Source organism: Macrobrachium nipponense, chromosome 10 (genome assembly GCF_015104395.2).
Source record: "Macrobrachium nipponense isolate FS-2020 chromosome 10, ASM1510439v2, whole genome shotgun sequence".
Taxonomy (NCBI): domain Eukaryota; kingdom Metazoa; phylum Arthropoda; class Malacostraca; order Decapoda; family Palaemonidae; genus Macrobrachium; species Macrobrachium nipponense.
The window spans coordinates 32,148,836-32,156,335 of record NC_087204.1 but is presented as its reverse complement, the minus strand read 5'-3'; the positions used below and the strand labels follow the sequence as shown (position 1 = coordinate 32,156,335).

At 40.7% G+C, this 7,500-nt stretch overlaps 1 long non-coding RNA gene across 1 annotated transcript in view; it reads right to left on the bottom strand.

Moving 5' to 3' along the window:
• LOC135224137 (uncharacterized) overlaps positions 1 to 7,475 on the bottom strand; it is a 47,588-nt gene extending 40,113 nt beyond the window's left edge. Inside the window, exons 1-2 of the long non-coding RNA XR_010316639.1 lie at positions 7,347 to 7,475; positions 6,138 to 6,350 (exon numbers count right to left, since the gene is read on the bottom strand). This is a non-coding gene — a long non-coding RNA (uncharacterized LOC135224137). The remainder of the gene's footprint in view (positions 1 to 6,137; positions 6,351 to 7,346) is intronic.
• Between the last annotated feature and the right edge of the window lie 25 nt (positions 7,476 to 7,500).

Sequence of the window (7,500 nt, the reverse complement as noted above, 5' to 3'; positions counted from 1 at the left end):
TAACAAACATGAAATATAAGAAAATGAACATAAAAAGCATAGAAAGTAGGAAAATAAACATGAAAAACATAGAATATCAGAAAATAAACATGAAAAACATAGAAAGTACGAAAATAAACACGAGAAACATAGAATATCAGAAAATATACATGAAAAACATAGAATATCAGATAATAAACATAAAAAACATAGAATATCAGAAAATAAACATGAAAAGCATAGAATGTAAGAAAATAAACATAAAAAGCATAGAATGTAAGAAAATGAAAATAAAAAGCATAGAATGTAAGAAACTGAAATTGGGACTTGGTTTTTTCCATAACATATTCAACTGCAAATATCATATCTTATCAACTGAGGCCAATATGTCTTTAGTATCTTACTGATTTTTCATTGTTCCCCTGTAAATAACTATGTCCAGTCAATGTTAATTACTGTTTCATTATCATATTTGTATGTGTTCATGTTCATTTGATCATGTTCTGAATATGATATTATTGTTACCTTGTATGTTATTATATCATTTGATGACCATATTTATCTAATGTTACATTTCATTTTATACTTTAAGTTATTTTCCGAGTTGTATTCATTTCATAGGTCATATGTCATATTTCATGTTAAGATTTCCTGTTATATTTCTTCACGGTATTATTCTTTCTGGCCATGCTCTTTCATTATTCAATTGCATTTTATATTTCAAGTTATTTTCCGAGTTCTATTCATTTCATATTTCACATATATTTCATTTTATATTTCCTGTTATACTTCTTCGTTTTATTATTCTTTATGGCCATGCTTTTTCATATTCAATCTCATTTCACCCAATCATATCATATATATTGTCATGACATATAAATTAAGCATCAATAAGGAAAATGTAAATGCAAGTCACTATTTCAACATATCTATTACAAAAAGAAAAATTATTAATGATAAAAATTGCAAAACTAATTCAATCTTACAAAAATAAGTAAAATACAATTTATTCTAAGAAATTAATATGTTTATTTACAAATTCACTCTATTGTATCTGGGTCAATGTCCTCCTTATCACCTGCGGCAGGTTTTGGTGTCGAAATACTGGCGCCAGGGGTAGGGGGCCGCAAGTCTGCCAAGAGACTGTTGACCAACGGCGACATCGAAGAAGTGGAAGGTCGAAGAGAGAAGTTCAGTGGTGTCGAACGTCCATTGGGGAAGAATGTCAGTGTGCCTAGCCTTGGCGCCGGAGTTGTGTACCCATGATGAACTACCTGCTGCTGCGGCTGAGCCTACTGTTGAAGGTGTGGATCATAAAAAAACACAGGTTGGGGGTTGAGACGTGAACCACTGGTGTGGTGATGCCCGAACCGGTTGCACTGCAGAAGGTGTCGAAGTTCCAGGTTTCGTCTGCATCTCCTTATCAATTCGCAGGGGCATCCAGTGGGAACAACCGCCACAAGCCATGGCCTCTTTCGTGGCCGCATCCTCTTCCTCGGGCCCCTTCAAACTATGACAAATCTTGATGACTTGCTTGAAGAACTGTTTCTGGTATCTTCGAGGCACATACTCCAAGCGCTGCATCAAGTACTGCACAAACACTGCGATGTCACGGTGCGTGTTGTCCTGCGCTTGTGGCATCAGTGTGTTAATGCTTGTCATAATCTGGGTCAGTTGAATCTGCAGACCTTCTGTAGAGTCAACTGACATGTCGGCGGATAGCCGTCGGTCCTTTGGCAGGTTCGTCGCTCTCTTCTGTTTCAGCCGCCTCCTCCGCTGGATCGAAGCAGTTGATAAGCCCGACATGTCGGTAGAGGAATCGTCTGCATCGGTTCTGTGTGACGATAGAGGCAAGAACCGATCGCTGGCTACTGTGCTTTCGTGGGCGATGTGTCCTCCCAGGAATCCCCACGTGGTCATCACCTCCTCCTCCCGTGGTGTCCTGTTGCGTGCAGCCGACCCACTCTTTTATTCTCACTTCTCGATCTTCTCGAAGAACTTGCAGACTTGCTGGAAGCTGCATTCGATAAAACTCGCTGCCAGTTCACGCCAGAGTTCCTCCTTCCTCTTGGAATTCGACCATTGCCTGTCCCGCTTGTCGTACAAGGTAGGGTGGGCCTTGAATTCCACGATGACTTCCTTGTCCTCTGGCGTGAACGGGTAGTCTTGAATGTCCTTCTTGCTGGGGCGGTATCGTTTCTTTGGTTGCACGACGATACCACTCGGGCCTGCAATGTCCTGGGATTCCACAATGGATATGGTCAGCTCAACGTTCAGCTCTTCCTCGTGTTCAGAGGTCTCCGACCGTTGAGAAGGCTGCATGTCCTGGGTGTCCTGGGTGTCCTGGGTGTCCTGGGACTGCTTGGTAGGCCTGGGGGTAGTCTTCCATGGGGGCATCGTGTCATGTGGCCGGGAAAACATCGCTGGGAAAACGTGGCTGGGTGAATGTGGCTGGGTGAACGTCCCTGGGTGAGTGCATATGGGTGAACGTCGCTGGGTAGATGTTGCTGGGTAGAAGTCGCTGGGTGAACGTCGCTGAGTGAACGTCGCTGGGTGAACATCGCTGGGTGAACATCCCTGGGTGAGCGCACGTGGGTAGACGTCGCTGGGTAGACGTCGCTGGGTAGACGTCGCTGGGTGAACGTTGCTGGGTGAACGTCCCTGGGTGAGCACACGTGGGTGAACGTCGCTGGGTAGATGTCGCTGGGTAGACGTCGCTGGGTAGATGTTGCTGGGTAGACGTCGCTGGGTGAACGTCACTGGGTGAACGCCCCTGGGTCAGCGTGCATGGGTCAGCATCCCTGGGTGAACGTCGCTGGGCGAGAGAGCCTGGATGAGCGTCGCTGGGCGAGAGAGGCTGGGTGAGCGTCGCTGGGCGAGAGAGGCTGGGTCACAGAGCGGCTGGTCAGTCAGGCAGTCACAGCGAGAATGATGCCCCAGTGGTCAGTCAGGCCCCTTTTATCCTCCCCAGAATGCACGCCAACCTTCCATCCAATCGACCTACGGAGACGCTGTAACACGCCGCACGCCCCGCAACGTGTGCGGCATGCATTAATCATGTATGACGGCGCCGTGACATCAGGCCGTAACACTCCATTGCGGGTGGTACGACATGGTGCGGTGTGGCACGGAACCATGAGGGTTCTTACCTCTTTTATTGCGAGGCCGCGCCACACTGCATACGGCCTCGTGCGACTTAATCAACCCGCCAGATGCCGATCAAAAATTTGAAATTATTTAAAATCTGGGCGGCGTCGCGCTGCTTTAACGGTCTTCGCCTGCCCCCTCCAGCGAGGTGGCATGCTTTTGGTGCGTTTATAGTGCGGTTTGTAACGGTTTCTTGTGGTCCCACGCCGTAACAGCCCGCACCATGAAAGTGCGTAGGTGTAAACCAGTCTTAAGGGAGATGGAGAACAAGAATCTAGAGGTGAAATTGGGACAGGAATATAGAATTTAGGCCAACGACCAAGCACTGGCACCTATGAGGCCATTCAGAACTGAAACGGAAATTGACAGTGAAAGGATTGAAAGGTGTAGTAGGAGGAACGCCTCGCAGTTGCACTTGGCAAACATTGATAGGAGTGGGTGGAAAGTAAGATGGAAGAAAGAGAATACAGTGAAAGGTACAGTGAAAGGAATGAAAGGCGTTGCAGCTAGGTGCCGAAGGTTCGCTGCAAAGATCCTTGGGTAATACCTACACTGGTGGAATTAAAGAGAAAACCCCCATAGTTACCCAACAAATCAATGCTAAAGCGGTTGGACTGCAAGAATGAGGAAAGGAAGCGAGGATAGAAATAAAAATAAGACGTAGTTAGTGGCCAATGGGACGCTGAATCACCCTTTAGCAATGCTTACAGTGCACCACTTGAGATGCACTGACTGTGTCACCCTACAACCGGAAAGGTGAAAAGGGTATCCAACCGTTATGGGAACGAAAATGAAATTCGTGTTCACGACAAGGAGGAACGCAAGGGGAAACTCAAGCTTTCAGAGTATGACAAGGAATTCAGATTAACGAAGGATGAAAAGGCAATTGAAGGGTTAGACGAATAAGAAAAAAAATCAGGGTTATAAAATAAGAATGAAACGTAAGGGTACAGATGCTGAATAAAAATTCAATCTTACGATAGCTGGAAGTGGAATTAAGTTTAATAAGAATTAAATCCAAAAAGTAAAAACGGATTTGTACTAAGCAGGGATGAAGTATAAATATTTTACATCGATGACAATTTAATTCAGTATCACAGGGGATTTTAGCTTCATGGAAGGTTAATAAAAGTTTAAAGGCTAGAATTATTACATCCACCATTTAAAATAGGCTGATTTGCTCATGTCAAGCTAACATCCACTTGATTTTCCCACATTTTGAGATCTTCACTTTTAATATTTGTACTATGAATAACCTAGGTAAGCAAAAAGATAGATTTAAAAGCAACACATCATTAGCAACTTGGATGCCTTTGACATAGGATGGTACTACATTACTAGAACCTAAATGGGACTTCTCGTCAACTAACACTTTTATGGACTCATTTAATTAACAGCAATTAAAAAAAATAGAGAGCAGATTTCAGAGAAAAAGAAACTAACTCGCTCTCTAACTCTTTCACTCTTTAACCTTCTCTCTCTCTCTCTCTCTCTAACTCCCTCCCTCAAAAAAATGAAAACTCTCTCTCACTAACTAACACCCTAAAAAAAAAAAATCGAATCTTAGCCCTAAACTTATTCTTCACAGGCTGGAAGCACTCGAGGTTTGATTTTGTAATTCAGTTCCCAACCAAATTTGTTGGGAAGTTTATTCCATCAAAAGGGGCAAATCCATTTAAAGATTTAAAATTACCATTTTTAATGACATTTTATTTGACAGTCCTTTTATTGCCTAAATACTGGGCCAAGTATGTTTACACACAGCTTAATTTTCGCCAGACTTTGTAGAACAAAATAAGAGGCAACGGTAACTTAAAAAAGTACTAATTTCTTACTGATCCCGTTATCATAATGAACTACAATGGAAGAAAAAACTTCCCAATGGTATATTGGGTGATAACAATTTTACCGAAAAAGCAACTTTATCTGAATCGACTTTCTCTATAATAAAAATAGCTTTGGTTTCCGTTGGTCTCTTTCAGTCATCAGTTGCACTCTCGACATGAGAATGCCCTAAACAATTACAATCCTAGGATATCTTTATTTTTGGTTTGGTCAGCTACTTCTATGATTGCAGATAACGGCAGACTACTACGAATAGATTTTTATTACTTTGTCCAGATTAGAGAGCTGTATCCTTTAATTTTGCTTCCGCTTAAGGGATATATCTTATACAATTTCTTTATGGGCCAATAAAAGACCTTACAAGCATGAGAGAGGCAAGAATAAAACCTCATGGAAACCAAGGCTAGAATAAAAATATTTCAAAGTTAACAAAATACTTGTATTTTGGGTCACGAAAGATTGGTCCACAAGATGTCTGTAACTTTGCCCATGAAAAAAAACTTTAATCTTCAAGGGAAAGACCAAGCAACTCAAAAGCACCTTTTGGTGAAAGACCGATCTTCTCTTGAAGTTCAAAACTTAGTAGATTCACTCAAAACACTACAATTCTCGAAGATTAAAGGTCAGGTCAGTTCGAAGCCTTTGTAAACCGTTGTACTGTGGTAACGTTTGGATTCGTCAGAACTACCACCCTGAAACGGAGGAAAATGTGACAGATTGGGAACCATATAGCCAATAATTTCTCTTAATAAAATTGACTAAATATTAGTAGTGTTCATGGAGGTGAAAACCCTGGTCAAATGAAGTCTAATAGATATGATGAAAATAATCATAAGTAGCAACGATACTATTTGGGCTGCTGTTATTACCAGACATTACCAAGGTACTTGGTAAATCCAGATTATAAACTTTATTTAAAACAGTATTTCTGGTGTTGTAAAAGGAACACCAAACTTTAAGAACAAATCTCACGTTAAATGAATTAAAAACTTACTCTCCCTATGAAACACTTCAAGGTGGTAATTGGAACACTGACATTCAATGCAAGTTTATGCAACTTGTAATTTCGGGCAATTCATGTCAACAAAACCTGGTGGCCCCTTCGGAATTAAAGTTTTGAATCTAAAGAATGAATGTCAATATATAACTAAAGCCAAAGACTTAACTCCTGGATTAATTGCAGGCTTCTTGACGAATCCCACTGTGGACATGTATAGCGGGCCGTAGCCCACTATACATGCCACAGGGGGTACCTCCACCGCTTCAGGGGCGGCGCCCCTGAAGGGTTGGAGGTGAAGGAGGGCGTGAGTGCAATCTCGTCCTGACGCAAGAATCCACAAGAGTCAATCTTGAATGTGCAATCCCACGCTCAGCTTCTCCTGAAAAATGTCAAGTGTTAATATTGTTTGAGAACGTATACACGCTGATTGACATTAAATTTGTTCAAACGTATATATTTCTATGCGTAATAACCAGTATAATAAAATATATACGCCTGATATAAAATATTCATATTATAAAATACATTTATAATGCAAAACGTTTTATGTTGAAACAGACCGTGCTTCGTTCAAATCAGAATAAAATTTCATCAAAATGACAAAAATTTGCATATAGGATTGTCTAAATTTAATTGCGATTACTTAAAAGACGACAGAATTAGCCTTTAAAATCATGTGTCCATTTGGGTATTCTGAAACTAGTAAAGGTATAAAGTTTCCCTCATCCCCATAAAATCACATAAGGTATATATGAATACAAAAGCATGAAAATGTTCTACCATCTTGCAATAAACTAGCTGACAATCCAGGTAAAACTTAAAGTCAGGCAGTTTTATTATAGGGGTAATTAATTAAAAATTTCTAATATTAAAATAAATTCTCGAAACCATTAAGAAACGCGGAACGTATAGCCACTTAGCCATCAGAATCGATGGAGATCATTCAGGAGAAAATTTGTAGCTTTTGCCCTCCGGACTATAAAATGAGTTATTGAGAGTCCTCAAAAATAACTTATTTTCCACAGAAGCGGTACTTCAAAACTAAACGTCGAGCGCAATAGATCCTGGAGAAGAAAGTAAATTTCAGTTTTTGCTTTTTACCTAAATAACTGAAAAGTCGGTAAACTTATTTACAAAATTAGTAACAATCTTAATTTCAAAACTCAAAAAAATTCTTTACAACCAAGTGCGTATCTGCAGTGTCTATTTTCATACACCTTTAATGTCATGAAATGCACAACATAATAAAACAAAAGCTATTAACCATAATGCGTTCCATATATACTAAAAACAAATGAAACCAATGTAATGGCAAAGTACGTTGAAATATTATCATTGACGCATGTTCACTTTAGATTTACTAAAATATCCTTACCACTTTCCGGAGAAAACCAGGGAACCCCATCGAGGGAAACGCTGGCTGCTGATGCTGAACCGCCAACAACGGAAGACACGTCGAAAGGATTTTGAACTGCCTCCTAGGCAGTTAAGAAAAAAAATGAGCGTCTTGAAAAATTCGGCGATCTCTT